The sequence below is a fragment of the Monopterus albus genome, unplaced genomic scaffold, assembly GCF_001952655.1.
Source record: "Monopterus albus unplaced genomic scaffold, M_albus_1.0 scaffold13.1, whole genome shotgun sequence".
NCBI classification, from domain to species: domain Eukaryota; kingdom Metazoa; phylum Chordata; class Actinopteri; order Synbranchiformes; family Synbranchidae; genus Monopterus; species Monopterus albus.
Window position 1 is genome coordinate 2,646,140 of NW_018127893.1, and position 18,682 is coordinate 2,664,821.

The following is an 18,682-nucleotide window of genomic DNA, read 5'->3' on the forward strand; positions in this document are numbered from 1 at the left end:
GAATGCCTTCTTTTGGCATGATTCTGGGCATCGCAGGTCAGCTTGCAAAGAGCTGTTTCTACGTCCAGATAGACATTCATTTACAGTATTCATTCATCTCCCAATTTAAAACATTGTAAGTATTCAGTTATTTGCATTGCTTAATACCGTTTAGTCAAGCAGCAGAATCACTGGATGGATACACAATCAGTTTTTAAAGAAACTAGATTCTCACACCACCCTTCACCACAAGTTGTTCTTCTCTTATGAAATGAGTTTTTGGTATTTTCACAAAACAAGGTTTCATTCTTTTTTAAGTGCCCTTGACATGACTAAGAAGAAGCTTAGAATCACATCCTGGAAAAACACAAACTCCTCGCACATGCATGCACACAGTCCTGGGAAAGAAACCCTTATGACACTTGATAGAAGAGATAATTGTTAGTGGCATTTGGACAGGTCGTAGAAAGTTAATGTGAAATGAGAGCTGTTGTCTGTCACATCCACATACAGTATGCACACACATACTGTACTGTACACAGGCACTACTTTCCAATATGACCGTGTTTTACTGATGGAGAGACATGGCTGCATATCTAATGGTGTGAGCGAGTGAGAGTGAAGAGGCTGCTGGGTATGATCCATTTATTTGCATGCTAATAACAGAGCACACTGGGCCTGGGACGAGCCAGAAGATCTCTCTATAATCGACCATCCATCATTAAGATGCGACTTTCCCGTCAGACACAGAGCATCATTACTCTCCATGTACCAGAGTCACGCACACATGCACAAAAACACACAGCCAGAAACACTATCTGTAATTGTTCATTTCTTTCATCACCTCTCCACATACAGAGTACTTGTATCAGTGAGGGAGAATCAGCTGTTCACAGTGGAACTAGAGAATGTCAGCTAACTTTAATGATGGCACAGATCTGTACAAAAGGGTCTTTGTAAGCCAGACGCCTCTTTCAGCAATGAAGTAGCAAAAACTTAATCCCCTCTGTCAAAACAGCGACCTGGAACTACACACACGCACCCATTTGTCTGCACACGTATACAGCTGATGGAGCAGCGAACTCCACTGCACAATAAATGTCATCCGCGTCTTTCGAGCGAGGGTGACCTCAGGAGTCCTGTAGCGGTTTGGAGGTCAGCCTCGAGGTTAGGGCAGCTCAACTCTAGTGGCCCAATGTCAAACCTCACCTCTCACAGCTTTTTACTGCTGATCTGTGTGTAAGCCACACCGGAACAGAGAAACCTGACTGTGTTAGACTTTATATGAGCATAGTTTGGGTGTGTACCCACTGCTGACCTCGTTGTTATCATTTTAAAACTGGCCATCTAAAAAAGGAATACAGTCATACCTCAGTTTGGTATTGCGATGTTTCTTATCCTTGAGGTGCACACCCAACATCAGCACCATCATCAAGAAGGCAAAGCAGAGCATGTACTTCCTGCGCCAGCTCGGCAAGTTCAACCTGCCCCAGAAGTTGCTGATGCTGTTCTACATAGGAATCAGAGAGTCTGTTCTCTATACTTCTATCACTGTCAGCCAAACAAGACAGGAACAGAAGCAAATGGACAGTCATGAGTGCAGAAAGAATCATCGGGGCCAACCTTCCCTCCAAGAGGGAACACAAAACACTTTGAACTCCTCTCCTCTGGATGGTGCTACAGGTCGCTTTACGCCAAAACAACCAAACACAAGGACAGAGCAATAAGCTGTAAATATAACCATTGTATGTACATATCAGTCTGAAAGCTCTTCTACCACAAATCTGTATATAATTGGCCAGTAACACAGATTCTGATCCTCATCCATTTTAAATAATCTTGCCAAGCGCCATCTGCAAAAGTTTAATTTAGCTATATTTAAACAGGTCTCGTTGAGACATCTCTTCTGCGAGAGAGCCCTGTGAACAAATATATACAAATAACATGCAGAAGATCACCCTCCATCGTACACATATGCATAATAAACCTAATTAAAATAATCACAGCTATTATTAGCTATGTTAGCCTGTAAAGCTTTGACATCTCAGAGGAATGAGTGCCTCTACTGCCAAGCTGTGTTGCAGCTTATTCCAGCAGTGAGGTGCATAGTACAGAAATACAGTTTCCCCCAGTTCAGTTAGTATGAGGAACTTTTACAGCCAGTCTACTCTGTGATCTGGTATCATGGTTATGATTTCTAAACACAAGAAAGGATGTTAAATAACTTGGCAGCTTAGATAAAAAGGCAGGTCAGCTGATGTCTTCATATACTGTAGCTCACATTGGTGAGCACAACAGCTATCTTGCGTAATAAACTGAATGACACTGTGGTAAACAGCATCCAGTGGTTTAAGAGCAGATGTGGCAGCATGAGCATAGTCCAATATTATATAATGGGTTTTCAGTCTTTGCAGGAGAAACAGATTAATTGTTAATTGTTCTTTGTGAGTTTTCAATATACAGTATATTGCATGTAGCATTGATAAGAAAATAAGTCTGAAAAGTTGAGTGGCCAGAAGAATTCATGTCTTAAGAATTCACCTTATTAACTGCTAAACTGAGTAATGAATGCTATATTTTTCAAGAACATTTATCTTCAGTTTCTGATGTTGGATAGGGCTTTAAAGAATTTCATCAAGGTGCCAGATGTTTTTGCTGGGTAACCACATCAGAATATGTCATGTTTATTTGTAAACGTTTTGCATAGGGGTAAGACGACATTCAGACACTGCACACACTCATGCATGCATCATTAAAACATGAAAACACACAGCTACACTGCCACATAACTTTCTCACACTCACTCACACTGAGACCTACATATGGCAGACTGCGAGCAGTCGAGCTGGGCAGCTGGCTGGTATTAAATTGGATCCCCGGGTTCCCCACTGTTCAATGGGACTTAAAGCCATATTAAAGGCATCTCCTACAGTCCTGCGCCAGTGGGAGAGTGTGGACACTAGCCAAGGAAAGCAGTCTAGTGCCAGACACAACCCCGGAGGACTGCATCTGCTCGCACTCTACACCGTGACCCCCTTACATGACACTCTGTCCCATGCGGCCATATGCCAGTGGTACCAGACCACAAGTGCTTTAACACGGGAACATAGTGCTCCATGTGGGTAATGAACTTAAATGAACACATCTCTGATTATAAGCATCAGTGTTTTGTGAATGTTTGTGTGTTTGAGATGAATGAACACGGGAGATAGAGAGTGTTTATGCATGCAGAGGCCACTTTTTTATGGATCAGTACATAAATGCTCAAATCAACTGTCTGCAGTGATTTGAGTCCAAGTTGATGATCCCCTCCCTTCCTTTAGAATTTATGTTGAGCATTATTAAATCTCTTAAAGTGCTAGTAAGAAGAGGGAGTGTGTTTGTGCTTCCACTGGCTGCTCAAGACTGACCATTCGGTGCAAATTGCGTGGGCAGATGCTGCTTTCTGCGCCAAGCTCATTTTTATCATTGGCCTGTACTGTACACCAGTGACATAAAACTATCGATGCAGTCATGCCTAAAGAAAGCGAGACGGGATGCTTGAGGAATCATTTCTCTTTGCATCTCACACATAATTGACCCTCTCTCATTTCCTGCCAAATCAAATACAGAGGCTACATTTCAGAGGTGATTAAAAATGTTTTGTGAAAAGCAAGAACGCTTGAATGATTCGCACGAGAGCAGTCAAGTATGCAAGAGAGTTTACGTACATTTCTGTGTCTGACCGGAATCAGTATGCAGAGGTGTAAATTTACAGCAACAGCTGAAGAAAAGCTCTCTCTCAAACTGCCACTTTGGCGGCAGCCCTGTGAGAGCAGGAAGGATAATGGGAGTAGTCTAATAAGTTTGTTTGGCTTGTTAGTGTGATTGTTTTCTCACAAAGCTAATTAACTGTCTTGGCCTTAGGGACCCTCTGTCCTATATCCCAATATCACCACCCATCCACACACACGTATACACACATACTATGCAGGCATCCTCCGGTTTCTTCCTGGTCCGCAGTTGATTACGATAAATCAATCTGAGGGGTCAAACACTTGAACTGGGGCACTGTCATCTCCAGCAGCTGTGGGGGTAAGCCAGACCAGGATAAGAGTATGTTTCCCCGAACCCCTGTGACCCTCTCGACCACTCTCGTTTCCGTGGTGAGACCTTCATTAAGGGACAGATCCGTTCCTGGAGTTAAAAAGAGGGGGAGTTGGGGCAGAGGATGCACTTGTTTTTATCACATCTCTCTCTCTTCTACCTCTGGTGGCCTTGCTTCTCTGTCCGGTCTGGCTGGAAACTGACAGGTAACAGGAAGCAGAGCAATAACACCACCCCTGGCCTGTATAGCAAATAATGCCGGAGATTTAATCAATGACCGAGAGGAAAAGCAGGGCCAAATCAATAGAAGCCTGACTGTTTGCTGCCCTGCTCTGAAGGTGAATCTGGGCCTTGCTACATAAATTGGACCAACTGAAGTGAATGCGGGGAAACAAGCCTCTTAGAAAGCATGTTTGTGTCAGCATGATACCTATATGTGAAATTCATCAACCTGGAAGTGCACAGGCTGAGATAAGCTCCCATCTATACCTTACCTTAACAGCCATCCACACTCATATAGGTGATAAGTGTGGGTGTACAGCAGCATCCATAGTGATACCATTTGATTTGCCTTCTGGAATTCCACCTCACATTTTATATGGCACTATCAAGTATGTTCCTCCTTATTTATCTATCACATGTAATATTCAATCATCTGTTTTCATACTGTAAAATGTATGTGAGCGTTAAAAGGGTCCATTGCATGCTGGGCTAAGGACATCAATCCAGCAGCAAAGACAACAAATTAAAAACACTCACCCATTAGACACCACTGTTCAATAAATTGGCCTTATTTTCAGGGAGAAAATGGCGTTTTCTCTACAGAAAACAATCAATCAAAATAAATGACCCTGCTACCCACAAATCAGTCACAGCTAAGCATTGCTGTATTAACCGCTGGACCCATCAGCTGGTCAAGGTAAGATCTTCCCTGAGACCTCATCCTGTTCCAGGTCTCTCATAGCGGTGGGGCTCTGAGGTCTCAGTCCTCAGGTAGGCTTTAATTAATACGTTTTGTAGTAATGGCGACGACAACAGGAGGTTTTAACCCTGTTAGCAGAGTGCCACTAAGTTCCTCTGGAAGATGTGTGTGTGGGTGGGGAATTAAAAGAGCTCTACTGTGAATTTGCTCACAACACACCAGGAAGGAGATCTGAGCCCAAATGAAATGACTGTATCAGATAGAAATCAATAGCAATCCATGCCTTCCTTAATCCTGCACCAGTTCCCAGATCACTCCCTGGTGCAGGCAATCTCTCAGCCATCATTACAACACGCAGATCAATAGTGGGCAGCAAGGCCTCTGGTTAAGTTTCTGGCTATCCTGCAAAAATATAGGAGAAGAGAGTCAAGGAGAAGAGAGATGAGACAGGATGATGAGAGAGGTACTGGTGTTAGTGTGGCTTTGGGTGTCTGACAAGGTACAACCACACTGTTTTTAAAGGTAATTAACAAGAGAAGACAGCAGAAAACAGGTAATCTGTCTTAAATCCTGCCAAAGCTCCAAAGCATGACATTTTTTGTTGTGTTATGATCTCACAACAGGGGATCTGAGTTAAGCACCAAACATATTCCCCTTCAAGAGATGGATGATGAAGCTCGGAACTGTGTTTTGTGGTTGTAATTGGAACAGGTGCACACAATCTATCAAGGCATAATAAAATTTTACAAAGTGCTTTCTTGTCTGCAATAGTTCTTACATTGCCGCTGCCTGTGAAAGAAACCATCCATGTCTCGTGGGATCTGCCTGAAGAACAACAGGCTTGAGTTATTATTATTATGGGCACAACAACAACAACAACAATTCAGCCCTGATAAACAAGAACCTTTTCAGACTGGGAGCAACACCTACAGAAAAAAAGCATTATGAAGTAAATTAAATAACTCTGATGAGATGGTTGTGCACAAAACTCGCAGGGTCTTTGTCATGCAATTTCTTCTTGAAATATTAATTGGGTTATTTATCATTAACACTAGTGGCCTTAACAGCGGGAGGATCCATCATTAACATTAGTGGCCCGAGCAGCTGGAAGCACAGAGAAAGAGCCTCTGGGTTCAACCTCTGCTTTCTGTGTTTTGTAGTCAAGTCACATAGTCTGTTTAAAACCTTTCAATTAAAAACAGCGAGTCAGGCGCTGCTTTAATGATAGCTGTGATTTCAATCAGGAGCGCAGTATTCCTAGTAGGTCGTGGAGGTCTGGAGGCCTCACTGCACACATCAACTTACTTCTTTCCCAAAGCTCCCTTTCTAATTTCCCACCTCTGTTCTGCTCTCCCAACACTCTTCTCCATCCTTCCACCAACAGACCTCACTGTTAGTATATACATATTGTTAAAATAAAAAAACCACCACAAGTAATTAATATTATTAGCATCAATATTCTACTCATGAGCATCAACCACAGGCAGGGAGAGCTCGTGAAGGAAATCTTAGTGATGAAAGCATAGCAAGGGGATATGAGAGGGAAGAAAGAGAAAGGGCAAGAGAAGACTTGTTTACTCTCTCCATGTCCTCTGTCTCTGTCCTAATCTGTTTTTATTCTCCATCTCTCCTTTCTGGAAAGCCTGCTGGTGTGAAGGAACTTCTCCCAGCAATTAAGAGGGACTGCAGACGCTCGGCGTAATTACCACTGCACACTGCTGCTGTCACCAAACTCAGCTTGCCCTCTGGTCATAAAAAACACACTGAAGAATATTTAGAAATGAATTATTCAAAGTGATTGTTGGCACTCAATTATTCATGGGGCCCCAGTGAAGGGAGATTTGCATCTCAACGCTGTAAATATTATTAATCTCGCCAATTACAAAATTCTCTGCCGCTCCAAATTCTTCAAATGATGTTCGAAATGCGCGGCGTTTTATAGCCTTTAATGTTTAAGTGGCTTGAAATGAATGTGTTGCAACTTTTACAAGTCATCTGGAAGATAAATCAAGTGCTTGAAATGAGATTTCTCAAAGTGTGTGAGACATAGTTACACAACAACACTGCCAAATGTTACCAGCTCAGCTTGGACTCCAACTTTAATCTTGATGGTCAAACTGTATGTAAACCTGAAATAAAGGGGGGAAAGCAACTACTGCAAGCTGGAAACTGAACATCTGGTACTTTAAAGTATTTGTGGAATTTTTTTGGCAGTTGTAAAACAGATTTGATGTTAACTTATAACCACTTCTACACGTTTTCAAACGCAACTATTGTATTCCAGACATGCCAAACTGGGTCCACAACTGCAGGTGCATCAGGCTAAAGGGTGTCCACAATCGCCAGTGTTTCGCAAAACCTGATCAAGGAAGCTGATCCAGTATTTTTGCGTCAACATGTGGCCAAAGCACAGAGCGCATGGGAAAATGAGGCCACTTTGCAGGATCACTTGCAAAAACCTCACTTAATTGTGTGTACATATTCAAAGAATCCCCATCCACAACATTAAATGAAGACATGGGAGATTTGAGCAAAGGAGCACCAGCATGAATTTCAGCATCTTCGCAAATTTGAAATTCTGAAGTCTACTAGTGCAGTCCACAGTATGACTAGTAAATCATCTCACCCTCACCCAACTCATTTAACAAGCTCGTGGAATCTGTGGCACCTAAAGTTGAGCAGCTGTTTGTAAGGATTTGTGACTTTTCAGTCCTTAAATGAGCACCCAAGATGGGAATTCCATAGTTTAGTATAAAATCCTCAAAATAAAAACTTGTAATTTGTATTGCTGAATCAACAGACTTAAGAAACCAAGAAAAGGGAGACTTTCCAAATGAAGTCCTATGTTTCATTACTCTCCTTGAAGTTGCATATACAACCTTCACAACAACCGACAAATGGTGACAACAGCCAGTAAAGGTATGAAATTAATGTACATGCCATGTCTCTTTGTGTTTTAGGCACAAATACCTGTGTAAATTTTAAAACGATCTGCTGCATAAATGCCAGTCTTCATAACAGATGGCCTTGGAGGAGCATTAGTGTAAAGCTACAGCTGGGAGGTCACACTGTCACACAGCCAGCCAACTGCTATCCATTCATAAATGTATCCATCCATTAAGTGGTATATAGGACATCAGCAATCTGGATTTTAATAATAACCTCATGTTTCCTGCTTGCTTGCCTGCTGCTTCTCCTGGTCTCAGGATGAATGGGAGAGTGACACTCTGTAATGCTTTAGGCTGAGGAGCTCACTCTAATAAGCCTCGACTTAATTAGTATGGGACTCCCAGTGTAAGGAAGGATAAATCCTAACCCCTTGAAAGTAAGGATGCTGACACATAAACAAACACTAATATACAAATAGACAGAAGCACACATGCAGATTCAGTATAGATGCATACATTACTGGGGATAATTTTCAATTTTCAGTACCCTTTGAGCTCTGATGTGGTGCAGACAATACTTACAAGTCATACGAGCTTCCTTCTCTCTTTTGTCTTCTCAACTTCCATCCCTCCTTCCCAAATCCACTGCATCTTTCTCTCATTTCCTTGCAGGCTGCAGAGTAATGTGTCATTTTATAATCCTGCCCTGGCTAAATTACATTAGGAATATCCTCTCATTAATTAAACCTGCTATTGGCAGCACCTGAGATAAAACAGATTATAACAGCTGAGAGTGAAAACACAGCACGAAATGCCAGCATCAGCACTTTTGGTTTGTGTGTTTGTGTGTGGTGTGTGTGTGTGTGTTCCTGAGAGCACGGGGAAGAGAAAAGCCGCAGGAAGAAATGGCACAGTTAAGATCTGTTGGTGTGCTTTTGTCTATAGATGGTGCTGCAGCAGTGCTCCACCACAGTCCATAGACTCCCTCTGACTCAGTGTTTATCCTTTCAGCGATGGTTTATTCATAACAGGATTAGTTTTAGGGTTAATGGACGCTATTCGCATGGGTTTTTGCACTGCTTCTCATATGTGGGATACATACTGTACAGTAAAACCCATATTAACACAACGTTGGCACCAGCTGGGAGGAAGACATATTGCCTCAGAATGTTACCACTAATCTACTGGAAAGTTTTGTCACTGAGTGCAGCGATTTGATCTTTCGACAGGACTAAAGGGATTTTCTTCTCACAGACATATAATATCTGTGCACGGTGAAAAGTATTTTACAGTGGCTTTCTTTGGTCACAAAATGAATATGAATTTCATCAGGTGTTACTTTGAGTCTGGCTTTGGAGAAAGTATTCAATTTCTTTTTTCGGACCACGGGTACAGAATAACCAGCTCTGCAATCTGTGTAAGGAAAAATCAAAGCAGATACCCCATTAAAATGGATCAGGGATACCTCCTTCAAACAAAATTAATCACGATAAAAATTCACATTAAACACACTCCTCTTGGTAGCTGTCAAAACTGATTAATGCAAAGGAAAGAGAAGAGAGAGAAAGGGAGAGAGGGTGAAAGAGAAAAAAAACAACTTGTACAAATATTAAGTGAGTCCAAGTGGGGATGCATGTTGCCTTTGTATGCAAACCATGTAAAGCCATTGTGGAGTTCAAGCAGGTCCCTTACAAACGAATAAATCACTGCCTTCAGACAAATTAATCAAAGTGCCCAGCTGTTTCTGTGCATGGCTAACTGGCGTCAGAGCCGAGAGGCTGAGACTCCTTCTCTGGGTGCATTGCTCTCCCTTCCTCTCTCTCGAAGCAGTAGACTTGTAGTGGCAGATTGGGTTTGTCTCCCTCTGAGTGATGTATTGCTCCTTCCTACCTGATACTTCATCACCAGGTCAGGTGTTTGTTACACTGATATGCTTTTCTCCTTCCTCCTAAAATAATTCATGGAAAGAATTCTGACTTCTGTTACTACTTGTATTACACAAATTCATGTATCAGCCCTTAGGTACCCAAAATGCAGCTATTATTTGACAGGTCTTACATCCTACAAAATTTAAGATTCTTTTCAGTAGAAATTATGGCAAAACCAGCATCTAACGTAGCCCAAAGAAAACTCATGCTTTGAATGGTTTTTTTACTGAGTACATATTCATTTCAGTCAGCACGATTACCATCTTATTTGAAATTCTTGACAAAAAAACTACTGGATGAAATCAGTATTTAGAAGTAAGCAAGAAACTATTAAGGCGCAGTCACGGTGAGCTGGTTAGAAGTGTAGACAACAGGCTCCACCACACTGTGTGGTAAATGTGTTACCACTCTTATCGTCCTGCTGTTGTGTCCTATGGGAAAACATATACGCTCTGTGTGCATCAAAACCACTTGGCTTGTAATATACATAGTATACTCAAATCAAATGAAAGTGTGGTTGAACAAGGTCAGCCCGGACAAGACGGTAAACAATCAGTGACCTGTATCTTTTGGTTTAATTCACCCCTATAACCTTGAAAATCCCTTCTAGGACGACCCTACACTTGTCCTGCAAGTCAGTGAGCGGGTGCCAACATCACGGATGACAATCATACGTGTGACATCTCTGTCACCTGCTCTGCCCCTGGCGACACTGTGCACTTAAGGTAATGGAGACATAAACCATTTTGTCCCTCTCTTGCTTATTTTCATTTTCCCTAAAAACATTTATTACCTTCTGACCAAATTCCAGGACAAGATGTTTTTATTTCCTCTGATCCCTGAACTGTTTTTGTGAATCCACCGTCACACCCTGTCCTTTCTATTCTCTCCCTCTTGCCGACTGCTGCCGTCTTCTGCATGGCAAATCACTCTGAGAAAAATTTTACTTTGTGCTAATCTCATAAATGCCCTACATCTCCCCCCCTTTGTCCCCTCCATGATGCAGGCAAGCAATAAACCACTTACATAAACCTCTCCTCTGAGACAACTCTGGGGGAAAAAAAAAAAAAAAAAAACAGCTGACAATTTCAAAGTTCCACTCTGCCTTTCTCTCTCTCTCTCTCTCTGGATGCTTTTGATTTCCACCAGGAGTGCTTTATTTGGATCCTTTATTACATGAGCCGTCCCAAAGATTTCAAGGGTGGTTTTTAAGATTTGAATTCTCTGCTATGTAGCGGTATGAGGCACTCTGAAAAACAGTAACATTTCTGAGCACAAATGCATTTCACTGGCCCACTTGTTAAGTGATTGATACAGGACAGAGTCAGTGTAGGAAACGTAAGCTACTGCTATTGCAGCGAGAAAGGGGTTATTTACATCCAACTTATGAAGTCTATGACGTAGTAGTGGTAGCACCAATTTTAGATGTGTAATACGGGTCAAAAAGTGATAACAGAGGTGAGCTAAATCATACAAGCTTTTTGTGCCATCACTTAAATCTTTGCATTTGTTGGCTTTCAGGGATCTTTCCTAAGCATCCACAAAACCTAGTATTAGTACATCTAGTGTACATACGGTAGCCACCACCATCATTCATGACCTTATCTTTTCCACTCCTCATCTTTCTCTTTCCTCACACTTCTCTCCATCTCCTCTAATCAATCCCTTTTCCAGTCCAACTCCATACAAGGTCCCACTCCACTCTGCACTCTGATGTGCCATCATTCACCTCCACAGAGCTATTCTCTGTCTGAATGGGATCATAATCAGTTCAGCTTTCCTTTTAATAGCCTGAGTGACAATACCTTGTATGTGCATATGGGTGAATGTGTGTGTGTGTGTCTCTGTGTCTGACACTTCTGCGGCTGCATGGGTGAGCATGAGCAGATGTGCCCACTGGAGCAGAACTTCCTGAGCGTGCAGAGACTGGGACATTAATGAGATAGTGACAAAACTCACACTCTCCATTTAAAAATGAGGGACTGGGAAGGATGAGAAACGATGTAGATATCCTGTAGGGAAGGTGATGGTATGGAGTTATGTTAGGAAGAGTAGCATAAACAAATACAATGCACAGTCTATATTCAAGGATCAAATCTCTAATCATAAATAATACACTTAAAGGAAGTATATGTTGCTTTTTCTATCAGACTTTGTCTTCAGTCTTACTCAGCTTCACCTTATTAGAGGCACAGGGGCCTTGAAGTGTTACTGGGCCCAATCTGTGATAACACCACTTTCTCTGTACACCTCTCCCCTCCACAGAACTAAGCCTATCAATCTGGACGTATGTTCTCTCCATCAAACCACTGCTGGGGGCTGGTCTAGTCTGCCTTTTCAGTCATTTTCCTGTTTTTCTTTCCCATTTTGTCAAGTATTATCTTATGGGTTCCACACAGGTGACAAACAACCAAGATTGACAAGTTTGTGGTGTAGGTTCAAAAGCTTCCAGCTGCCTTCTACCAAGCTGTGTTGATAAGATGATTTAGGAAAATGTCAAAAAGTGGCATTAAAAAGAATTGTCGCTATTGTGAAACGTGGGATTCTGTCAGTGTGGTTTGGACTTTAGTTAAATTCCTACATTTCTGTTCCTACTATTGATATTTTAGTGCAGTGCGACACTGCCTAATGTCTGTGTGTATACCAGAGTTCATTCCTTTCTTTTTGTTAACTTCAAATAGTCTGAAATTATTTCAGAATGATAAAACCCGAAAGCATCTTCCTAAAAACGAGAGGATAGTTTGTAAACACGCACAACTCCTGCTGCCGGCGCTGTGTCGAAATCTGCTTCCCCATTGAGATGTGTTTCCCCTAACCTGAATCCTAACGTTATCCTAACCACAACCACTGAGGGGGCGCATTACATGAAACCAAGTTTTGAACAGGGGAAACACATCTCGACAGGGAAACAAAAAACACTGACAAATAATCTATGTTTTTGATAATGATTGGTGGGCAGTGTTTCTTTCATTTATATCACTTTCATACAAGCGGTTTTCACAGATCACCACAAGGTTTTGTGTTGTTATGTGCATGTATGTTATCTGCACCGGACAGGGGTCTTATTGCAGAATAAAAACTAGAAAATACCGCCTCGCATTTCCATACCGCCGCTCACCACTCAAGTTCATGGGAATGGGACAGACATGAGGACAACACCCTGGACCCGTGACCAACAAAATCGAATCAGTTCATCCTCGAGTGGATGGTTTGTGCCATATTTGAAGAAATTCCCCCAAGACGATCCTGAGATATTGTGTTCACAAGAATGGGCCTGACAGATGGTTGAACTGCATGTATGAAAGAACAGACAACCTGAAAACAAAATGCCTCTAGCCATGGCTCTTGGCAGTGAGGAGACATATATAACATGTAAGTGGTATGTAGGTACATGGTGGTAAGTCCTGTTCCCACCATGTACAGTACACAATGTAGTGGTGTTTCGTATGTTGCACTCCTCTACAGTCACAGCACTGATCGACCTCCCTCCCTGGGCGCTGGATGCAGTGTGAACTATCCAGCTGCCAGGCAGTCATTGATCGTGTAGTACTGTGTGGATTCCCATGGCACACCGACTCTACATGAATGTGTGTATGTGTGTGGTACATCTTTGTTTGGCTGAGCTCCTAAGCAGCAGGCCCCACCTTGCTAACCTCCTCTCCATTAGATTCAGAATACATCCAAGAACCATAATGATGGGCTACGCACAGAGTACATATATTTTCACCCTTCTCTCTTTTGCAGTCATCATTTCATTGTTTTACCTCATTAGTAGCCCTAAAATGCAACCATCCCAACTTTTTTTGGAACGCGTTGCAGGCATCAGGATTGAAGTGAGTGTTTATTTTGAAGAATAAAATTGATGAGGTATCACATCAAATAATGTGCTGCTGTATTGTTTTCAATGTAATACATGACACAAATTATTTACAAATCACTACAAATTTTCTGTTTTAATTTTGATTTTACATACCATCCCAACTTCTTCTGATTTGGGGTTGTATTTATTCCTTCCTATATAGTTGACAACACTAATCCAGTGCCTGATGCTCTCCTTACAGTCAGGTTTTATTTAGACTGCAGAGCAAGTTCTGCTGGTGATCAAATGATTTTATGCAGGTGAAAGTAATTCACAGTTCCTCCAAGTTGTTTCAATGCTCCACCACACTTGCAACGTAGTCACCATAAAAGAGCCCATTTTCCATCCATCAAGACAGATAAAAGAGGGGTGTGCAGAGTGAAAACATCAGTCCTGTTTTTGGTGAAGATTAGCAGCTGCTAGGTACTCTCAGGTCAAAAACAAAACAAAAAAAACAAACACAGATTCACACATACACTACATACTATCTATATGTATGGCCAAATCTTCACTCTTTCTTTCTCACACACACACACACACACACACACACACACACACACACACACACACACAGAAACTTCAATTGTCAGAGCCACTGCCGTTTCTTTGCGCCTCTGTAGCAGTGTATCTGCAATTCAAAGTACTGTGGGCTTGGGCTTTGCCAAATTACAAGCTCCATTTGCCAGCCTAATTAACGGTTCATAGCATTCAGTGAAATTTATTGCTGCAACCCGAGTGCATGCCAAACCAAATAGAATAGACCTCACAGATAACCGTAAACTTGGCTGTGGAACCTGACACCTTGAAAAAACAAACTTGTTACAGCGAGTCTGTTTATATACTCCTTTTCCCCTCTGTCTCTCTCCCCACCTCTCTTCTCGGTCCACTGTCTCGGCTGACAGTTACTTGACTGTTTCACTTCACGGTCTCTGCGGCAATGGTTGTTAAGAAGGAAAATTCAGACTCACATCCTATTCCTTTTGACCGCAATTCATTGTAAGTTAGTCAGCGGGTGCTCTTGTGGTCAATACTGTTTAGATGCACAGCTGAAATGTGAATCCAGAGGAGAGGACACAACAGGACAAGACAAGGCATGAATTTCAGCCTAACTCCTATATATCACCCAAACAATCTCCTCAGTGTCTCGGGTGCAAAACTAATATCCAGTGGAACATAAACAGCTTGAATATAAACCAACATAACTTGAGAGTATACTCAGGCTTTCACACTGTGTCAAAAGTAAAAGAGTCTGACAGACTAAAACAAGTCTTGAAGTCTTAAAGTCTGCCACTGCTACGTCTGGTGCTGGCTAAACTTGACTCAACTCTACTCGCCTTGTTTGTTTTTCCATGACGCAAATGCTGGGGATAGTATCTTGCTTACCTGGCACTATTTTGGCATCACCACCATCAAGGTTCCAAGCAAGCTGATGCTATAGAAAGTGGCGATGTGCAAACACTGAAGATTACAAATTGGTCAGAGAAATTTGTCATTAATATGTGTTGATCTTCATAATAGTAGCTGCCGCTTCTCTCACGAGTGCTATAGATTGTATTGTATAATTTATGGTGACAGAGGGTTTGAGCCTCTGTTACTATACAATATAACCGTTATATTACGTGAACCAATACATTGTACATCTTATGATGTATCCCAGAGGTTACTGAATGTGATTAATACAAGCACAATGGCTACAGCTATGCCTGCTAAGTAGAGATAGCTTGCTGGCATATAAGTAGGTCATCACATCTCCGAAAACGTCAGAGCAATTTTTTAAATTGGCATTACTTGTATAGATTTACCACATAATTGAAAACTAGATGGATATTTTCTCGGCTGAAAAAAAAATCAAAACATAATAAAGTGGCATAATAACAGCTCAAGGATCAACATTCTTACAGTTTTGAGCCTGCCACCACCTTGGGACCATGACTTCACGGCAGTTTCATGCAGTGGCGCTGTGACAACCAGCTATACTGAGGAGGTACTTTCAGCAGTGGAAAACAAAGCACCTGGTACCAAAAAGGAGTAGAGTCAAGCAAAATAGAGTTGAGTTTAGCCGATACCAAGCAGTGGAAAAGACACATTTGAGTAGTAAAAAACACTCTGCCCAGCAATTGACAGAATGGAGTTTCTAATCCAATGAGCACCAATAGCTTCCTCTGGCAAGTGTCCTTGATGCTTTTCCTTTTACGACAGAGGTGATAAAAAGGTTTCCGAGGGGGCTCGTGGCTCGAGCATTCTGTCAGATTCTTGCATCATGCAGGTATGACATTGTCTGGCCGGTCGAGTTGTGCTGTCCTTGGTGGGTCTGTTTCTAACCAGCAGAAGCGAGAACAAAACAAACCCTGAGGAGGAACGTTCAGTATGCTCATCATTAACATAAATGTATTATTAATGTCTCAAAGTTGTGACATTTTGTCAAGCTAAGTAAAATGTCACAGTGTGTGGTTACAGAAAGCAGGGTCTGCTTTTCTGAGACATGGAAGAAACCCTTTGTCCTCTTACAGAGGGGTCCGAGTTAAATGCCCATTTAGGCTATTTCATGACAAAGGGTTTGTGTATTCCTTAAAATTGTCTCCTCTGTATTACCTGTAGATTTGTTATGGGCTTTCTAGTTCTTTTAGATTCATTTATTGATTGTCATCCAACATGCCCTGGGTGCACATTGGTAAGATGTGTGGAACATTTCTTTCTGTAAAATATACCTTTATGGTTCAGCTGAATCAAAAATACTTCTCTGTAGTTCCCACACAGATATGTGTTCATGCATGCTCTCGTTCTATCTCTCACACATGCACACTCCGGCAGCTTCAAGTAGGACACGGAAGAAGGAGAAACAAATCTTCATGCTTCTAACTCTGTATCTCTCGGTAGATTGCCTCCAAGTTGCACCACATGAGTAATCCTCCCCTTCAGATGTGAACTCTACCTTATGTATGTCTAGAAAGAAAGCCTCTGAGACAGACAGCCAGATTGACTGAAGGTGTGAAGAAATATCACAAAAATCTTTTTTATGTTTCTAGGCTAGTGTTACAAGTCTTTGGCTCAGAGTTCTAGGTAGAATCAGTATATTAATCAAAGCATGGTCTAAATAAGACAGAAGGAGAAAATGTAGTTGTGTTGCTAATTGATCAATGTGTTGTTCAAGGAATTATAAACAGGAGGCTTGCTTCATTAGCACGGATATTCTAAATCTCTAACTGAAGTTCCTTTGAAAGCGTATCGCTGAAGGGCATAATTCTAAAAAAGAGAGAGAAACAAGAAAGACAAAAGAGCAGAAAACCTCACGATAGAAACATTCAAGGATTTCAAGTGAATTTATAATGACCTTTACTGTCATCCTTCTAAAACTGCCAAACTGAAATGGATCTTGTTTCTTACATATTTGAGCTGATGCCATTTTCAAGGAGGATTCCCTCTTATATTTTTTCACTCTCTAACACTAAAACTAAGTCTAAAATTGATCCCAGTAAAACCTTCCATATCATACAGTTGGGCCACATAAAAATAAGACTTTACAACAGCACATGTCATTTTTTTCCCCTATGAGGCTGGCCATTAGTAGAAAAGAAACTGTACTGGGTTTAACTTGTCAGGCGGCTTCAAAGAAGACTGTGTGGGCCTCTCGGAAGCCCCCCTAGCTGATGGAGAATTATTGATTGTGTGTTCAGATATCTTGAGGCTCTGGTGTATAACACTGGGGTTTAAATTCAGCCCTAATGCTCAGCCCATGCATAATTTATGTAGTTCCCATCAAAAGGTAGTACCAATGCAAACTAAAATGGTCTCAAGAAGCTTTTTGTTGAAAGTTTTCACACATCAACAAGCTCAAAGCCCAATATATGAGTTTACAGCAATAGCTCAGAATCTTTGAGACAGAAAGAAAAAAAAAAATTCACCAACTGAGTGTAAGACTGGAAAAAGCATCATGATTATCTTACTGTATACTGTATATACAATTTATGTTGCACCATCTGCACGCTTAGCAACTTATTAATGGAACATTTTAAATGCACGGCCTATTGCTTTTTGTGGTTAATTTCTCATACATGTATAATGAGAGAGGTACAAGTAACACAAACACACTACTGGTCTTTTTATGTTCCTCGTGTAGAACCGACATGTATTAGTTGAATAATGAAAGGTCTATTCACATATTGATCGGTCTGTCTACATAGACCAATGCTACTCCAGGATATACTTGTTCACATCGTAAAGACGTTTATTAGACAGAGAGATGCATTTAATCATAGCACACAAATGAAAAATGAGAACTGCTTATAGGCATATTGGAAGCAAACAATCCTGTCTTCTCTTGTAGGAGTAAATATGTGTCATTTAAGTAGCTGCTCATCACTATTAAAGTTGGCAGAGGTGGAGGTGAGCAGTAAGGCAGGTGCTGCCTCTATGCAATCTTAAAAAAACACCTCACTAAACTCCTCACTGCAGGATGTCTTCAAGATAAATTATTTAGTAATTATCTGAGTCGATACAAGGCAATTGCTATGATAATTATACTGTACATTATGGTACAGTAAAATTGCTTGGGACCTTAGTATGGAATCTACTAATAGCTGAACTGTCTTCCTTGAACAGTACTTGACAGATTTGATGAGCCTTGTTGAACACGGTCATCAATATTTATTAATAAATGCCACTGGACATTTGCGTTCATATATTTGCACTTAAAATATACATTGTATTTAATCATATAATGCTCCAGGGTGTATAGGGAGGGGCTGTGAGGCACTAGACATCTCTGCTCAGCTCATACCATAACAGGTGGATGAACAAGGCGAGAGTTTAACTATTCTTCCCCTCCCTTTATTAACACACACTGCTCATTATGCCCTCATGTATGTCTGGCACAGCGGGAGGCTGGGTTTTGACAGTGCCGATCCTCATTACTGGCAGTTGAGCACTTGAGAGATGAGATGCATCCTGACACCCAGGGCTGATTCTCACCTCCATTAACACCAGCAGGGGGTTGCCGTGATCTGATTACAGGAAGGAATGA

At 41.5% G+C, this 18,682-nt stretch overlaps 1 long non-coding RNA gene across 2 annotated transcripts in view; it reads right to left on the reverse strand.

Moving 5' to 3' along the window:
- Positions 1 to 18,682, reverse strand: part of LOC109955187 (uncharacterized) — an 80,715-nt gene that overhangs the window by 1,267 nt on the left and 60,766 nt on the right. The window contains exon 3 of one of the 2 annotated variants that reach the window (XR_002274225.1): positions 18,300 to 18,662. The exons of the other annotated variant lie outside the window; for it this stretch is intronic. This is a non-coding gene — a long non-coding RNA (uncharacterized LOC109955187). Of the gene's footprint in view, positions 1 to 18,299; positions 18,663 to 18,682 lie in introns of those variants that run through there. 2 annotated transcript variants of the gene reach the window in all.